This window comes from Thermobia domestica, chromosome 2 (genome assembly GCF_964235325.1).
Source record: "Thermobia domestica chromosome 2, izTheDome1.hap1.1, whole genome shotgun sequence".
NCBI lineage: Eukaryota > Metazoa > Arthropoda > Insecta > Zygentoma > Lepismatidae > Thermobia > Thermobia domestica.
Window position 1 is genome coordinate 71,624,440 of NC_137455.1, and position 19,155 is coordinate 71,643,594.

At 35.8% G+C, this 19,155-nt stretch overlaps 1 long non-coding RNA gene across 3 annotated transcripts in view; it reads left to right on the forward strand.

Moving 5' to 3' along the window:
- The first annotated feature begins 1,484 nt into the window (after positions 1–1,484).
- LOC145679691 (uncharacterized) overlaps positions 1,485–19,155 on the forward strand; it is a 307,177-nt gene continuing 289,506 nt past the window's right edge. For all 3 annotated transcript variants that reach the window (XR_014130502.1, XR_014130501.1, XR_014130503.1), the window contains exon 1: positions 1,485–1,617. This is a non-coding gene — a long non-coding RNA (uncharacterized LOC145679691). The remainder of the gene's footprint in view (positions 1,618–19,155) is intronic.

The following is a 19,155-nucleotide window of genomic DNA, read 5'->3' on the forward strand; positions in this document are numbered from 1 at the left end:
GTTGTCTAAAGTCAATTGTCCATATCCATGTTTCCATCTTCGAACTCTCAAAAATGTAAACTCTTTTCTCCGATACCTGTAGTCGGAAGATTTCTAGAATCTACGCAAAGTAATACAATTTCATAATGATTAAATAGATTAATTTAAATTTATTAACTGTCTTGAAAGCACAGTAGCTGAGAGAAATAATGAAAATTATTATAAAATGATCCAAGTTTAGTCATTTCCAGCCGAATGCTCTGTGACATTATAGTTAGTTCCGCTTCTTAGTAAACAACGCAGAGAGGAGATGGAGCAGGTAGGAAAAGCTGACATTGATAAAAGAGAGTGTTGATAGAGAGTAAAGGATGTTCATAGCATACTCGATAGTTTTTTTTGCAGCCATAGGATCTGTTCGTATATCCATATGATTGAACATACACTGGCAACATTTGCTCAATTCCATTTTCTTACTTACTCTTCTTTGCTCTAGTGCAGGGTTTCTCAACCTATTTCCTATCACGACCCCTCTTGTATTACATCCTCTTGCCATAGACTCCCGTAAGTAATTTCCGGTTTGTAATAAGTTTTCTTCGATTATGGCTACTTTATCGCTTAGAGTTGTATGTATGTGTGCAAGCCTAATATACAAGAAATAGGGCTAGTTTGACAACAAGTAACTACCTAATTTTATGGTCTATGAAACCCAGAGGTTCAATGCTGCATTTGCGAAAGTTATCCATTAACTTCTGTCCTTAGCCAACTGGATTCAGTTTCTACTTTGTATTCCTCTTTCTGCGAGTGACAATAAAAATGGAAATAAAAATTAGTTTGTCAAAATAGAGTATATATATATATATATATATATACCGCTACATTCCCGGGCAAATTTTGAACGTTTGAACTAGATAATCTAGAAGTAACAATGCAGCAGCCATGCTATAGTCAGTAAGCTTTTCTACCTACCAACCGGACGGAGCGGATTCGATCCTCAGTGCAGTCGGGATTTCTTTCTCGCTTTAACTTACCCTCATTCCGTCTCATTCAGTCTTTGTACAAATGTGTTCCTGGAAAAAAGTGAGGGTAAACCTTCTTTTCCATTATCATATAGTTGTATTTGTCAGCATTATATAGCAAACGAAAACATAGTAAACGACGCCACTGTATTTACCCTTCTTTCATCTTGTAAGCTTCCAACCTTTTCTGATGATACGGTGCTGTTATAAGCAGCTTTAAAGATGAAAAATGCTATTATCACTTTTTGACGCAAAACCAAAAACTGTGCGATATGAGTTCATTGCTTCCTATGTTAATACTTTTTTTTTTTCGTCCTTCACCAAGAAAAGCTGCAATTGCTCTTATATAAAATATGTATGCATGCAATTGCATCTATGCCTATAGTAAACTGCGTACAGACGATGACATGATAACCTCAGACGCTTTATCTCCTTTGTTTCTTTATTTTTTTTTTTTTTTGTGTGTCTGTGTTAAGTGTATTTGTCTGTGATAGGTCCAGTTCGGCACATTTGATTCAGTGGTTTGTTGTGGTGTGTGTCTCTAGTGAGTGGTTAGTGGTTGTTGAATTAGTGCATCACATTAGTGCTCTAAAGGAAAATGTGTACTATATATTTATTGAAGGTAAGAGCATATTAATAACCGTAAGGTTTAATTATGTAGGTAGAGGAGGAAAATGGTCAAGATATTAAAAGTGATGTGCCGATGTCATTATAGTTATAACGTGCAAGAGTGTATTTGAGGAAAAAATAAATTCTTAATAACTGAGGTCGAGAAGACAATTACCCCCACGAGAAGTTTCTTTATCCGTAAGTTGTATCTTTCCAGTTTAATAATTAGTTACTCTATATATTATGCATGCCACATTAATGGAGTGGTTTTACCATCAAGTAGGAGCAAGTTCATTCAGTTCTACGTAACACAGTTATGCCGAATAGGCTAAAGGAAACGGTGATGATGAGAAATGAATGAAATGGTGAAATGAAGAAAGGGAGAAGAAACGGGAAACCCCGAAGATACCTACGCACACGGTATTTGTCCACCACAGTCCACTTGGCGCGAGCTGGCATCGAACCAGGGACCCCACGCACCAGAGGTGAACACTCTACCACTGAGCCTCCTCGGGTCCTGGGACCAAGATGTTTAAGGGTTTGCTTGGCATGTCTATCATATATACATTGGGGACTCACGTACGGTAAAAGCGTTTTTAATTATGCTCAAAGTTTTTGCATTCGTAATCCCTACCGATTTTATTTAAGAAAACAAATAACAAGGGAAATCATGTACACAAGTAAAAAAAAAAAAAAAAAAAAAAACCATCGGTATTTCAGTTTTCATTACTTGCTGTTCTTTAAGTGGTATATATCGCTCGTCTCAGGTGCAAGAGGACCCTTGTTCGATATCGGACTATGTAAGTATGTGCTGGACAATATCGTACTCGTGACTTTATCGGAGTTTTCCTGTTTCGTCCCTCATTTTCATTCCATTTACTTACTCTTACATAACCACTTATATTAGAATCACACTAGTGGGCCTTAGATATTTGTATTGTTATCCCACCCGTCCGTTACTCCACATCATAACTCTTGAACGAAAGCGAATTTCTTGAATTCTGCTTATATATATATATATATATATATATATATATATATATATATATATATATATATATATATATATATATATATATATATATATATATATATATGTAAAATTGTTCTATTTGTGTTCATAATTATGTGTATTCATTTCGTTTTCCAGTGATATCGGTGGTGATGCAATACTTTTGGCCGGTAGTATATATATATATATATATATATATATATATATATATATATATATATATATATATACTACCGGCCAAAAGTATTGCATCACCACCGATATCACTGGAAAACGAAATGAATACACATAATTATGAACACAAATAGAACAATTTTACATTTGCGAAACAAAACAACAAAGGGTAACACAAAACCAAAACAGAAGAGTCAGAATGTGAAACGAAATCATTCGAATTAGGGATTTATCAAAATATCCACCAATAGCTCTCAATACAGCAGCACACAACCTAGGCATCCTCGCCAGTAATTTCCGTAATGTTTGGGCTTCAAGTCCATTCCAACACGTTTGTAAATGTACCCACAACTGTGTTTTATTAACTGGTCGACGTTTTCGAACGTTTCTGTCTAACTCATCCCACAATAACTAGATCAGATTTAAGTCCGGGCTTTCCGGTGGCCATCGCATGTTTATCAATCCTTTTCGTCTTTCTTTCCTAAGTACGACTTACACAAATATAATGTGTGTTTGGGATTATTGTCTTGTTGAAAAATAAATCCCTGAACGACAAGACTTTTGCCACTCTCTCTCCATGATGCGATAATAATCTTTTTTCATTGTTCTCTCAGTTTTCACTAAATTATCAACATTTTCACCCGCGATACAACCCATACCATGATAGACCCACCACCATGTTTGACACTTGGATTAATGCATTGTTCGAGCATGCATTCTCCAGGAAGTCGACGAATAAACTTTCTGCGTTTAGTTCCAAAAATTTCGAATTTACTTTCGTTACTAAAGAACACTTTATACCACTGTTGTACTGATCAATTCTTATGTTCTTGAGCCCAATGCAATCGTTTACGTTTGTTTTGTTTACTCAAAAGTTTTTTGTTGTTGCAAATCATTTCCTTGATGAACCGTGTTTTCGAAATCTGCGTTTCAGTGTTTTAACAGATACAACTGTTTCTCGGGTAGCATTAATTTGTTTTCGAATTTCTGGGCCAGCTAGTGTTCGTTGACGTTTGCTTGTGACCACAATAAACTGATCTTCATTCTTTGACGTTATTCGCGGTCTTTCAGGTCATCGACGATTAACATTTGACAGAGTTTCGTTGAAACGTTGAATTGTGTGAACAACTGTAGATTGAAGCATGTTCACTCTTCTAGCGATCTGGCACGTAGAAAACTTTAACGTGTACAATTCCACAATAACAGCACCTTGTTCTTTACTAAGTTCACGAACTTGAGCCATACTGTTCATATGTGTCGAACAAACAATCACTTATTTAGTATATTTTAGCTGACAACTCTTGATGACCAATGGTCTCTGAAAGGCAAACAGAAAAGAAAACTAGGCACAATTGCAGCTGGTTTCGTACTTACAATGACATTTTATGTTGTATGTAAACAAGTATTCATGTTAATATTTGTACCAGCTAAAAGCATATTATCTTCCTACTTGTCAAGAACTTTCCTTTTTGCTGTGAGGGTGAAGTTTCGCCACATTTTGAACTAATTTTTGATCGCGAGAATTTATTTTACTGGGGACAAATTTAGAAACGTTTCAGGATGAGTTAACGATAATTTATGTATATCATTCCAACATATTTTCATGAAAATTTGTACACCTTGTACGTATTTACAGCATTTCCATGGTTGATGCAATACTTTTGGCCGGTAGTGTATGTAGTGTGTATTTGACATACTTGGTGAATGAGAGGGTATATAAAGCCTAAAGGATTATTGTTTAGTATTAGTTTAACCTCAAAAATAAGATTTTTTGGTTAAACTACAAAAAATATTGGTGAGTTTGAACCTGACTTAATTGGAATATGGGAGGACATCTGATACTGACTGTTTCAACTACCAAGCATAGATTCATTCATAAATGGAAGTTTCACATGATTTTTTTTTTTTTACTGTTTTACCAGAGTTTATTTTCACTAATGATTTGCCTTCTTAACCCAGAGAGCATACTTGAAGTACGTACAGTAAAATTAAACATTTTACTTCAGTCATTGACTTGATTACATTTCAATGAATATATATTAAATCAAGTCTCTTATTCTGATTGTGACCCTGTTTTTTTTTTTTTTTTAAGCATACGGTTTTATATATAAAACTGACTGATTATTTGTATGCCCTTCATATAAATTCATATCATTGGCTTCGCATATTTCTAGGTAATCTTAGGGAAGAGACTGTACGTAGTTACGTAGAACTTTTAAAATGCATATTCTTAGGGGAGTGGGTGTCAAAAACGGTAATATCCCAAAAGTCCCTTAAGTTAGACAACCCAAACGGCTATACAGTCTTCTGGGTTGCATACCATTCTGATCCGTAGAAGAATGAGTATTTCTGTTATATACGGGTCCTTATTTTCTTTTACAAGTCATTTCTCACTGGCTGAATAAGTATGTGACGTCAGAGCACTCTTGTATTCGGAATAGACAGAGAGAAATACAAGCAGGGAATAGACACAGATAGTGTTGTCCATGAGAATAAGGTTTTCTCTTTTTGCCAAGTAAATTTTGTAGAAGTCTTGTCTTGTCTCGATTCTTCAGAAGTTTCTTCGTCTCATTTTGTATATTTATGTCTAAGATTTATCCCCTAATGTCTCTTTTCTTTTTCGTTTAGATGTGATCGGAGACCTTCCTCATCACGACAGGTCCACGATAACAACATGTAAACGATTGCAGTATATTGTGTGCTGACTTGGGTATGTTTAAACGTTGATAAGTACTCCTCATTATGTACATACAATCACTTCATCTAAACCTTATTTATAGTTTTTAATACAATGAGTTGTGTAACGCTAAAACATAGTTTTACATGTGAGACTTGAACGAAGCAGTGTTGTCTATCTGATTCATGAAATTTCTAGTTTCGTTTCGATTCTCGTCCTGAAAGCTGGACAAAAATGTCTTCGTTTTCGAGAGGAAATGAAATGAAATCTTTGAGTTTTACGTCCCACGGTTTTGCCGGTTAGGCTAAAGGAGACGGTGATGATAAGTAATGAATGAAATGGTGGAATGAAGAAAGTGGGAGGAAACGGGAGAACCCCCAGAAAACTCACGCACACGGTGTTTGTCCATCACAAAGTTCGTTTTCGAGACAAGAAGAGACATTTCTCGTCTCGTGGCTAACACAAGAAACAGTAAAGTAATGTCGAGAGTAGTGTAGGTAGGTTCTCGTTTGCTTGCCTCTCTTATGTCTATTCATCTATTGAACTGGGAATGGGAGGAGCATACTGTGAAGTCGCAGGTCATCAAGTTGGATATGATGCTTTATAAGGATAATGCTTTTTTCTGATCATCATATCATTAGTATCAGAAGTAGTGAGGGGACAAGGTGGTTCACTGGTAGAGCGCTTAACTCTGTCTATAGTTCGATCCCCGGCCAAGTAAGTTTATGTTGAACAACATCGTGTCCGTGAGTTGTCTCGGGGCACTCCCGTTTCCTCCCACTTTCTCATTACACAAATTTCTTCCATCATCATTTACTTGCGTTAATTATCTCCCTTACCCTAAAGAATATAATCGTGGGACGCTGAACTGAACGTATCATGAGCAGTATAATGGTCAAGACACTTGTAAGCGCAATGGCTTTAGGCAGTGATGGCCAATTTGTAAAGCGGCGTTGCAGGTCAGACAAAATAAGGATCAAACTTCCGGGACAAACACACGAAAAAAATCAATAGATGAATAAAAATAAGTAAAAGTGTCTCGCATTCATCACATCAAGGAGTCTCGTTCCTATGGCCTGTTATTTTCTGGATTAATTGTGTAACTGAAATGGTAGTAGAGCACCTTATTGGAACGCTTAAGAATCTTCATCCCGGCGAAATTAAAATACCGCTAATTTTACAGTAATTATGTGATATCTTCAAATAGATAAAAGATAATCGAAATGTGGAACAAGAGCGCCCTAGACAATATTATTTTACATGAGAAACCGTTATCACGACTCACTTATCTACTTTCGATTTCGAGCCATTTTGAAAATCGGCATTTATTTTCGCGTTTCCTAACAGCTGAAAACGGAAAGCCACTAGGTGACTTGTGATAACGGTACCTCCACGCAAAATAATATTGTCTAGGGCGCTCTTGTTCCATATTTCAATTATCTTTTATCTATTTGAAGATATCACATAATTACTGTAAAATTAGCGGTTTTTTAATTTCACCGGGATGAACACTCTTAATTGATTGTAGAAAACCACTTCTCAGTATCTATCACCATTTTTTTTACTTTACAGCGATCTAATATAAAAGCGGAAACAGTAGAATTATGCAACTTCCGGTTCAAATAGAGATTTAAGAGAGAACAACGCTAATATTCTTAGAACGCTAAATCAATTCCAAACAAATACTTGTCATTTTTACTTTATGTAGATCACTATTGAAACCGCTAGTTGTAGTGGATCTCTATTATTTTCGCTTTTAGTAGTGGAGAGTTAAGAACAGAGATGAAATGTATTCTTGGAACTTTTATACAACTTGAAAGTCAGACAACCGCTTCTAGCTATCTATTACCGCTTTTGTTCTATGTTGATTAACGATAAAACCGGAAATGGTTAATTTATACTACTTCCGATTTCGATATCACCTCCATCTACGAACTCGATTTCTAAATTTTGATACTCTACATCACGGCCAAAATTGATAATGATTCATCACATACTTCTTGAGATTTTTTTTTTGTCTCCCGGACGGGCGGACACACGGACAGATTATATATAATCTTGGTTGTAGTCTATGTATTTTGACTTAACTTTCATGTGTCTACGGCGATTAAAGCCTGATCTACGTTGAAAGTAATTCTATAAAAGCTGCAATTTCTAAAAATTGACATCTTATCTTATGCGAGAATAAGATCAGTAATCAAAAAGTCACAGAACATACGTTTACAGGTTAAAAAGTCAAATCTCTATTCAGGTATTATGATAACCAACTACTATAGTCTTTTCGTCACGCATGAAGTTAACCCTTTAACTGACACAGTTTCCTGGAAATGTGTACTCTCAGGTGGCCTACGTCGTAACTATGAGGCAATGATGAACAACCGTGGAACTATGAAACAATGATGTTTGTTTCACATAAACAACAATAAACAAAAAAAGTTACAAAGACGTCCCCACCTCACCAAGACGTTTGCTACTGTTTTGAAAATGCAATTTCTGCTTCGTTTATTACAGCAGTAACAATGTTCTTCTTACAAGCAACAATGTGCGATCTAATATTCCAAAAGCCAATTCATTTGCGCTTTATGGGCATTCAGAGCCATCTATGGATTTGTTTCCGATTTAAATATTTTCAAGAAAAACCTTCGTCATTACCACTGAACATTAGTGACTTTTAGTCAAGACGTAGTACTACGTATTAGCCGTTTCCATTGCACATATGCCATGACGTAATGCTACGTCATAACCAGTTAAAGTACGGAAGGTATAACGTCGTTGACTTCCCGCGAAAAGTTGTGATATTTATGGGGAGTGAACAGCTTGGTTACTCGTGGCTCGCTGAGCGCAGTAATCAGTTAGTGGTGATTGGCTATCCTCATACCATACCCCTAGTGACGAGCAGGTAAAAGCGAGGGAAGTCAACGACGTTGTACCTTCTGGACTATAAAGGGTTAAAAAGAGAAACAAATCTTACACTTTTATATTTATTCGCTTGCCACTAATTGGTTATCATTGACTTAAAGAAACTGAGAGTTCTTATCACAGAAATACCCCCTTCTTTCTGGTGCCAACCAACAAATTTAATCAGAACTATTATTACCTACGTACGTAAAGACGAAGAAATTAGGTAAAGACCGTGGAGATCGTGGCAGCTTCTCAGTTGCGACAAGTGACGTGCCAATAATTGCAGAATACCTATTATTATTATTATTATTATTATTATTATTATTATTATTATTATTATTATTATTATTATTATTACACTTGGTGGATCAGCATCAATTTTGATCAGGATGAAGGCGGTTAAAAGTTAGGAATTGATGTCGTTGATGGACGTTATATTCAAATCGGAATTGGTAGAAACAAGGGCGCCCATCAAGGGGGTCAAGGTGGGGCGCTTTCCCCCCCCCAAGAGGAAATTGTACTTCAGAAAATCGAAAATCCAATATAATTTTTACATTAGTTACAGCAAAATTTGAAACTATTTTTGAAACGTCGCGCTTATACTTGGCCCCCCTTGGAAACCACGACATGGGCGCCCTTGGGTAGAAATTAAACCATTTCCAAATTTAATTTCTAGGTCACTATAGAACAAGAATGGTAATAGAAGGCGAAAAACGGTTTCCTGAGCGTCTCAAGAATAACATTTCGTCTCCACTTGTAACTTTCTTTTAAAATCGGGAAAGATAGGATATTCACTACATTTTTTTCTGGTCTCAGTATTAATCTATATAAAACAAACGATAAGAGGTAGAAAGAAGCGTTTTTTTAGGAGGGGGAATCGATTTAGGGTTCTGGAATATGTACCATCTTACCTCTTAACTTTTATTCAGACCAAAAGTAGCAGAAATCAATCACTTCCGGTTTTCAAGTTGATCACTACAGAGTAATAAGAGTAACAGATAGCGAGAAACGATTTTCCGAAATCAATTAATTGTCCCCAGAATTGACTGGAAAATAACTGAAGGAGAACTTCTATTGTTGACCGATATTTAAAAAAAATAAAACTATAATTTTTACTTTAATTAGTTTACACTATGCAAACCAAACTTCTTTACATGGTGTATTGTATACTACTAATATCTATCTATCTATCTATCTATCTATCTATCTATCTATATATATATATATATATATATATATATATATATATATATATATATATATATATATATATATATATATATATATATATATATATACATATATATATATACACACACACATATATATATATATATATATATATATATATATATATATATATATATATATATATATATATATATATATATTAAATAGATTTTAATTTTCAAATATTAACTAGGCATTAGAAGTGAACGCATTCTTTGTAGCCTACGATTAAGTGAATACGATGGGACTGGATTCAAATTTTTTTCGTATCTTTTCAGCGCCAAGGTAATATGAGACCTAAACCTACAGTTTGAGGCGAAATATGTTCAAATTTTGTTAATATACTCCCACCGAGGAATCGAATCCGGGACCCCACGCATCAAATTCGCACGCAGCAGGGCAACTAATTAAGAGGTAGAATCATGAGATAAGTAGAGTATATTCAAACTCCATATAGGTCGAAAATAGATGCTCTGATTAGTATTGCTCATGGGACGAGAAATATCTCGTTTCGTCTCGAACGAGAACGACACAAAAAGTTTATTTTAAAAGTTCGATGCGAGACAAGAATCGACATGAAATAAGAAACTTCACGAGTCTCATTGTCAACACAAGTTCATCCAAGTCTTAAATTTCAAGCACTTAGTATTACGTGATTCACAGTATCACAAGTATAAAATTAATAAATTAATTTGATTATACGAACACACTGAAGAACATTTATCAAAGTTTAAAGATACGCAAGTCATTACATAATGTACTCCAATAATCAACGTGGTGTAAATGTTACTATATCACACCCTTCAATTAACTTCTCATGATGCAGAAGGATTCGGAAAATTTCTCGATGAAATTAAGTTTAAAAAAAAATCAGTGTATACACTCTGTACATAAATTTACAAAACAAGATAAGAAAAACTTTTCGAGAATCGACACGAGACAAGAATGAATTCTTTGAGAATGCAGATGAGACGAGACTCCTACAAAAATTTACGAGACGAGACGAGAAGACCTTATTTCTCGTCTGGCCTCGTCTCATTGACAACACCATATTTTAGTTACTTTTTTTTCTAATTAGTTACTGTTTATTCCAGTAATCACTTTAACGCCAGTTTAATAATTTAACATCATGTAAATGCATAGCGCATTATGGGGTGGCTCGGTAGTAGAGCGCTTACCTCTGGTGCCTGGAGTCACTGATTCGATCCCCGGCCACGTAAGTTTGTGGTGGACAACATTGTGCGCATTTGGTTCCTTGGGGTACTCCTGTTTCCTCCCACATTTTCATTCCATCAATTCTTCCATCATTAATCACTTGTCTTAATCATCTGTATCCATTAGCTTAAAGGGCCTAATCGTAGGATATTCAACCAAAAAATTTAATTTCATTTTTCACTGCGCATTGTCAATATTTAATTTCTTATTCCAAATACGTACAATAGTTTAAATTAGTTAAACCATCAGCTTGTATGTCATGACTTGATTTAATGCTTTAGCCGTGAACTTTTTATGCAAGATTATTCAGCTATTAAATTTTTTTAAACTATTTATATTGTACTTCTATTACGAAAATTATTTCCATTTTAAAAGCATGGCAGCCTACATTCTGCACGAATTAATTTTTAGTGCTGTTTAATGTTTGATTAATTTTATACTATTACTAACCTCCCCCCAGTTTGCTCGGCCTACGGTCTCGCATTTCTTATCTTTCGGCCTGTGCATCAATAATGAATTTCGTGAACTTGCTCTTTATATTTCCTGAATTTGCCCATCCGGAGGATTCGCTCCCACACAGTGCTTTTGTTCGACCTACGGCCTCGCACCTTTTGAACCCACAATTCTATCGCTTCTTTTCCTATTTCAGCTATCTAAAAGATAAGATTTTGTATCCCAAGAAAACTCCTGTTTAAATAGCATGGGAATTTCTTTATCCCTCTTTAGAACCCTAAAAAATTTTTAAAATATTCACTTTTGGCAATTTTCCTGTCGGTTAGTTCTGGAAGGCTACAATCATGCCAAATTTCATCATTCTAATCGTGCCGGAAGTGCCTAAACATTTTGGGGTGTAGAAAACGTCCCATATAAATAACATGGGAAAGATTTTTCAGTCCACCATAAAACTACTCTACGGTTGGAAATTTTTATTTCTGACTAGCTGAACCTGCGCTCTCTACACAGCGCATCATTCGTATATGAGCATAAATCTCCTTCTCATTCCTCACAACATCTGTACATTTCCCTTTACAGACACAAGTGAAAGACGTATTGATTTAAAAAAAGCCAAGGTGTATCATAAAGAGGATACTTTTTTCGATTATTTTTTCTCAATATCTCGCACCGTTTGCAAGACTTGAGCCTACTTCCGGTTGGAGTTCTAATTCATGTATGACCAGTGTTTTATTTCTTCTTGCATGCAGTATGTAATAAGCAAATACACTACATACACGATTAATTATAATGTCAGTTATATATGGTGTTCATTGGGCAAAACACTCCAAGAATAAAGATTCATCTTAGACTGGGGAAATGGTTATCCTTCCTTTCCCATTATTATTTGGCCATGAAACAAGCGCTTGAGACATATACAGCACCTATATACAGCAATGTGGTGTTGGAATGTATAATGGGTAGGATGTGATGCTTTAGTTTTTTTTTCTTTTTTTAAGTTCAACACTTCCAGTGTACCCGTAAAAATATAATTAAGAAATAGTGGCCATGTTTTTTAAACATTCAATTAAAACAGGACAATCTGCATGAAATTTGTAATCGAACAGTGAAAACGTCATCTTTCTAGAGCCTGTAGTTTCCGAGATCAAATTGTCGAAAGAATTGACCACAAACATATAAACGTCCACAACATACAGTATAAAAGAACTCGGAAGATAGCAGCACAATACACGTGCATCGATTTTAGAAAAGGCTTATTAAAATACAAAGGCTTTGAACAATAATTTTAAAACATAAACTTTATGAAAATGATGTATTTAACTAATTTATTTAAAGTACACATTCTCAAAATGTTATGTTTGTCTCTGTTAAACGTGAAATCACACATAACCGTAAATGAAAGATTTGAAAGCTAAAGTTATAGATTGGAGCTCAGGCGCTTTTAATTGCTATTGTAGTATTTTAATAGATAGACGATGATTCACTTAGGTAACGCTAACAAAAACGTACAAGCATACCGAATTTCAAGTTTTTATGCCAATTCTAAGTACCTAAAACATGACATTGTAGGTCCAAAAAAGGCCCATTTAAATAACATAGGGAAATTCTTCATACCCTCTTTAGACCCCCTAAAAATTAAAAATGTTCACTTTCGCCAATTTTCCTGTGGGTTATTTCCGGAAAGCTACAATCATGCCAAATTTAATCATTGTAGCTTTCCGGGAATAACCCATTTAATCCTAAAGGAAGTGCTCAATAATTTATGTCAGCTCATGTAGTTTTATATATGGGCTAGTTAAGATTTCCGTTACGTTACTTATATTTATAAGGAAGTTTACTCAGCATTTTTGCATTTCATATCTACTCCGAAATTTTGCCTTGTTACAATTAGTCTTCTAAAAGTTCTGTGCTATGCATTACTTTTATGTTTGTTTCGGTATGAATTTTGATAGAGGAAAATGGGCGATAGGTATATTTTTTAAATTAATTATTTGTCTGAGATGAATATTCGGGCCCAAGAGGAACGGGAATGATCAGTCGCGAAAACTTAATAACGATGAATTGAATAATTTATACCGTTTTCAAATATTGTTAGGGTCATCAAGTCTAGGAGGTTCAGGTGAGCAGGTCATGTAGCCATAATGAGAGAAAATTGGAACGCTTTCAGTCTTCACTGGAAGACTAATCGGAAAACGACCATTAGGAAGACCTAGGCGCAGACGAGAGGACAATATTAGGATGGATCTCACAGAAATGGGAATACAAAGTAGGAACTGGATCCAGTTGGCTATGGACAGAAATTAGTGGAGAGCTTTTGTGGACGCGTCATTGAATCTCTGAGTTCCATTGGAAATAGAGATACAGTAAACCCACGTTAACACGAATTCCAAGGGACTGAAAAATCAGGAGTTCGTGTTAACCGGGGACCCAAATTTTATTATTCGAATACATTTTCTCCATACATACGCACTACAGTATACAGACTACACATACCACTACAGTATATTATGTATGTCATAGAAAACACTAGAGATGGTATCGAGATGAGACTGAGTAGTCTCCGTCTCGTCTCGGTTCCAAATTCGAGACGAGACCAAGACTATTCTCCGTCTTGATACAATCCACAGAATTGTATCGAGACGAGGCTGAGAGTTTCGGTCTCGTCTCGATTTCGAAAAGCACGGCTCGGTCTCAAATTCAAGTTAAGATCGAGATCGAGACTAGTTTCGGTCTCGGTACCGTCCTCTGAAAAGTGAAAACACTACAGTAAGTTTATTATCCTATCTTTGAAGATTAAAAAAAAAAAGTTTCCACGCACAAAATCAAGGTCAAGCTATAAAATTGACAACTCCGCAAGCAGGTTGGGTACCACTAGTAACGGAAAGGTATTTATGACTGCTGTCACCAGTTTGGAGCTACAGGAGAGAGAAGACGTTTTGTCTCGAGCTGTCACCATCTCGTCTGCCAAGCACCTGCATGTTCAGCGCTTGACGGATTACAGAATCAACACCTCATAAGAGAGGAAAGATACCCGTTTCTGGTTTTTCTCTTATTTACAAGGTAATTTTCGTCTGTATAAATACTGTATGACGAAAACTGATCTGGAGTGAAATCTAAAATAAGAAATTGCTCTGGAAAAAACTAAGGATTGAAAGTTCGTGTTAAATGAAAACATTTATTGACTCAAGGGACTAAAAATTAGTTCGTAATTCGTGTTAACCGATAAAACTTGCTATAAGATAACGTACAGCGATGCCGGGACCGAAATTTTGTTCGTCCTAACCGAATGTTCGGCTTAAGCGAGTTCGTGTTAACGAGGTTATACTGTAGTTGGTTAGTTATCCCTATACTATATTTCAATTTCTTATTACTAAAAACAAAATTTTACAGACTACTTTCTAATGTCAAGCAAATAACAAGAACGAGTCAAGAAAAGCTTCTCGAAAATAGATTGGTTGGTTAGATTTGGGTATAGCACTCTTTCAGTATCGATACTTTATCAGGCGTGCACCTACAGTTTAACGTAGGATCCAAACCACGTAAACTACCGTCGGGAATCTAAGACACGAACCTTAACCTCGGTAGGGTTCTGTTTTCGAAAATTGAGATAAAACAAAAAGGTATTCTTCGAGAATAGAAACTTTCGAACGAAACTTTCTCAGTATTTATGAGACGGGGTCTCTTCTCATGAGTAACAGTAATGGGTAATTCCTACGCTATATGAAGTGCCTTAAAAATGAAAAGAATCTTAATATAATCCATATTGATCACAGTCAGTCCCGTATTTAGGTAAGTGCTATTCTGTGCTCGAGCACAGGGCGGCAAAATTTTGGATTTTTTAAAGATTCACAAAAAAGTAATATTTAAAACTAGCAACCCGCAAAGTCCCGCGCAAGCGCAAGAAAATATGTTAATGTGTTTAATTTGCTCTAATTACAGTAGTTAGTAATTAGTTAGCTCATCTGATTATTTTTAAAAAGTCATCCTCTCCTGTACCCACCCCAAGGGGTGAAGATGAACTTGAACATCATGAAAACTCAGCGATACCGTTAAACTCAGTGACATCGAAAACTATGAATTCAGCATCTGCCGTTTTCGATTACTTTTAAAACCTCGTCCCCCCCCCCTGGGGAGCGGAATATGACTTTGAAGTTGAACTGGATTAAAGCTGTCACTATTCATCTTATTCATCTATGAATTCAACTTTGATATTGGTCGTTTTTGATTATTTTTAAAATGTCCCCATGTTGTTATTATGGGAACTTTGCAAACCCATATCTCAGCTCATACCTGGAACAGTTGGTTTGAATAATTTCTCTGAGAACTTTAAAACATATTAAAATTTCATGTTTCTATCTATTAGATACGGTTCTCGAGTTCAAAATCGCTACATACATATAGCTTATTGTATTATTAATATAGATGTTATTAAACTATTACTAACGGTGAATAATGCAAACACGTTTTTCTTATCATCACCAATAATTATTGGTGTCTCACATTGACGTCCACCAATGGTCACCTCCTTTGGGCAGAACACATCATAATCACCACTGAGACAATTAGGCCTTTAAAATTACGTTGTAACTTTTGTTAACTTATAATACCTAAATTGCTACTCACAGAGAGCTGGTATATTTGCAAAATAACAGCTTGGTTCCTTGTTTGAGACATAAGTTTGTGCGAGGGGCGGCGACAAATTATTTACAGCATAAGTGCCCACATTATATAAATACGGGCCTGATCACAGTAGTATTATAGTCCGTACCGTCCGTAATATCTACTTCGTATGAAACTTATTTGGTTCAGTTAAGTTTAATATTGAGTGTTAATACAGAAACATGCTCTTTTAATGTCCTCATAGAAGTGAAGATCAACATGTACAGTGAAACGTTGCCTATTACATGAAGGTTTGTTCAGAGAAGCGTGACATCACGTAACTTTCAGAATCTCTTATGCGGATGATATTACAGAGTTCCAATAAAATAGGAAAGATAATTTTATATTATTGGTTAATAAGTGTAATTGAATTATCTTTCACTGGGGTGATTAAGTATTCTCTAAAAGACTATTTACAGAAAATATTTGTAAGTTTATTTAATAACATTATATATGCATTAATGGCCCAACCCTACTTCCCAAAGTTATAACGATTTGGTTATCGTGTTATTTACGATAGAACAGATAAGAGAAAGTGGGGAAGAACGTAGAGTCCATTAAGCTTTAATCAATCAATAAATTCCGTTTCACAGTTTGTAAAATTTCCACATTTGTGATGAATTGCTACAGCCTAGCCCTTCTCGCTGCTATAGTGGCTAACGTGAGTGCCTTTGGTGCATCTAGTCCCAGGTTTGATTTCAGAAGAAACATCATGTGCACTACAGTGCTTCAGATTCCGAGATCTTGTCCTATATGACTTATCCTTGCTCCTGATAAAGGACACAAATCACAATTTGTACGGCATAGAAACTACAACAGTATATGAAACCAACTTCAATTATCTCCAGCCCTGTCTTGCCTTCTGTAATCCCATTCCTTACCTTAATACAAAACGTGTCATTCTCACAATTTCGTTTGTCAGCGCAATTTCGTTTACATTCGACCATGTTTCTTGACCTCTTTCTTTCCTTTTCTTCAATATATTTGGGTGCATAGCAGGCATCACAGTGATTGTCCTGTTTTGAAGATGAACTTCATCCTTAATTTGTATGGAAGTGGCGGCTCGTAAGAGAAGTCATATAAGTTAGGATTAGGATTAGAAATTAGATTTCTGAGCTTTCGGGATCGATGGCCATGTTAGCCTGTGACACATATGAGGGATAACACCCCTCGGTGATCACACTGCCCGGAGAATTGGAGAGGAAGAAAGAAGTGGGGAAGGAAGGAAGCGGCTGGGACCATTATGAGGAAAACTCAGGAAAACCTCACTCTGAATTGTTTGCCTGAAAAAGCTTTACACCTTTTTGCCCGAGTGTCCCCATCGAGAATAGAACCCGGCACCGCTCACACCAAAGACGAGAACGTTAGCGACTACGTTACGCGGGTGAAGGAAGTCACCTCGGTAAAAAAAAAAAAAGACTCTTATTACGCTACAAATTGAGGATAGAAAATTTACCTAATGTCTTATTTAGAAATTAGAACATTAGACAAGTTTCTTTTTTCTCCTAAGCTTGTAGCGACGAAGTTATAACTTTTACCGATGTGACTTTCTTCATGAGTCGCCACTGCGTAACACATAAGATCAGAAATGACCCTTGCGGCCGCGGTGACTCAGTGGTAGAGCGTTCACCTCTTGTGCTTGGGGTCCTTCGTTCGGTCCCAGCTCGCGCCAAGTGAGCTTTGTGATGGACAAACGCCGTGGGCGTGGGTTTTCTCGGAGTTCTCCCGTTTCCTCCCACTTTCTTCATTTCACCATTTCATTTATTTCTAACCATCACCGTGTCCTTTAAACTACCTGACATAACCGTGGGACGTAAACCTTAAAGATTTCAGAAGTGACCTTTAGTCGTTAAAAGTCCTGGCCTAGGTATTCTGGGTCCTATGATTTGGATTTGAATACACTTAGTATAACAAACTTTTTACGCTTTCATTTTTTTTAAAAAAAGAAGAAGAACTTGTAATATTAATTCAAATACAATCGAATTGAAAGTTATTGTTTGGTTATCAGTTGACTTCACAACAGCATTGCTAACTATGAAAAACAAGAAACGCTACGCCAGTACAGTTGCAAGCAAAAGAGTTCTTCCACTGCTAGATTTTGTTTTTTGAATAACTTCGGAAATACGAACATTAACCAATTTGAACAAACATTTATTGATGTCCAGAGAACGTAATTTGACGTGTTTTATCGAAACTCTAGGTAAATCAGCCAATTTATTTCGAGGTTATCGAAAGAAGACATTCCAATCACGGAGTGCTTTCTCTCTGTTCATAAAATTTCCAGTCATTTTGTGAAATTTACTCTCACACATAGTTCCACGATTTAAAATAATTTTTTTCCTAGTAAAAATTAGTTTATGATCTTCAATTTTTACATTGTAAGTATCATATTTATTATATTATTTTTTCCTTAATTATGTGTGATACAGATTTACTGTATATTCACGTGCCGAAAGCTGAGCAACGACTCGGTTCGATCTGCCTGCCCTCTATACGTACGACATCTCAGATTTTAAAATTCCGTATTGGGTTAAGTCCACGAGGTTTAAGTCAGGTAGCTATGGCATCCATTTCACAAACTTCCTTTTCCGAATCCAACATTTTCTTTAATATATATATATATATATATATATATATATATATATATATATATATATATAGTGGTGGGCACAAAAACCGGTTTTTCGGTTTTTGAGAATTTTCAAAAAAACGGTTTCGGTTTTCTCCAAAACTGGTTCGGTTTTACACCGGAACCGGTTTCAGTTTTTTTTCAAAATATGTTCTATTTCTGACCAAAATATATTCTATTTCGTTGTTCTTCGGAAACCGTGTCCGTTTCCACAGAAATAGTTTTATGTGTTTTCCAAAAGTTTTCACCGAAACTGGTTTCCGGAACTAGTTTTCAAGAAAACCGAAACCGGTTTTGGAGAAAACCGAAAACCGAAACCGGTTCCAGTGAAAACAGAACCGGTTTTTTGATAAAACCGAAACCGGTTTCGGTGAAAAGCCGAACCGGTTTTGAAGAAACCGAAATGCCGGTTTTTGGGTTTCGGTTTTTCTAGAAACAGGTTTCTGGTTTTTATAAAAAACGGTTTTGCCCATCCCTAATATATATATATATATAGTGGCTGATCCAGGGTATGATCAAGGGAGGGGCTAAACCATAGTTTGCGGCTTTATCCAGTGTAAAACAGGATTGAAGTCCATTTTATCCAGTGTATACCTGAGGG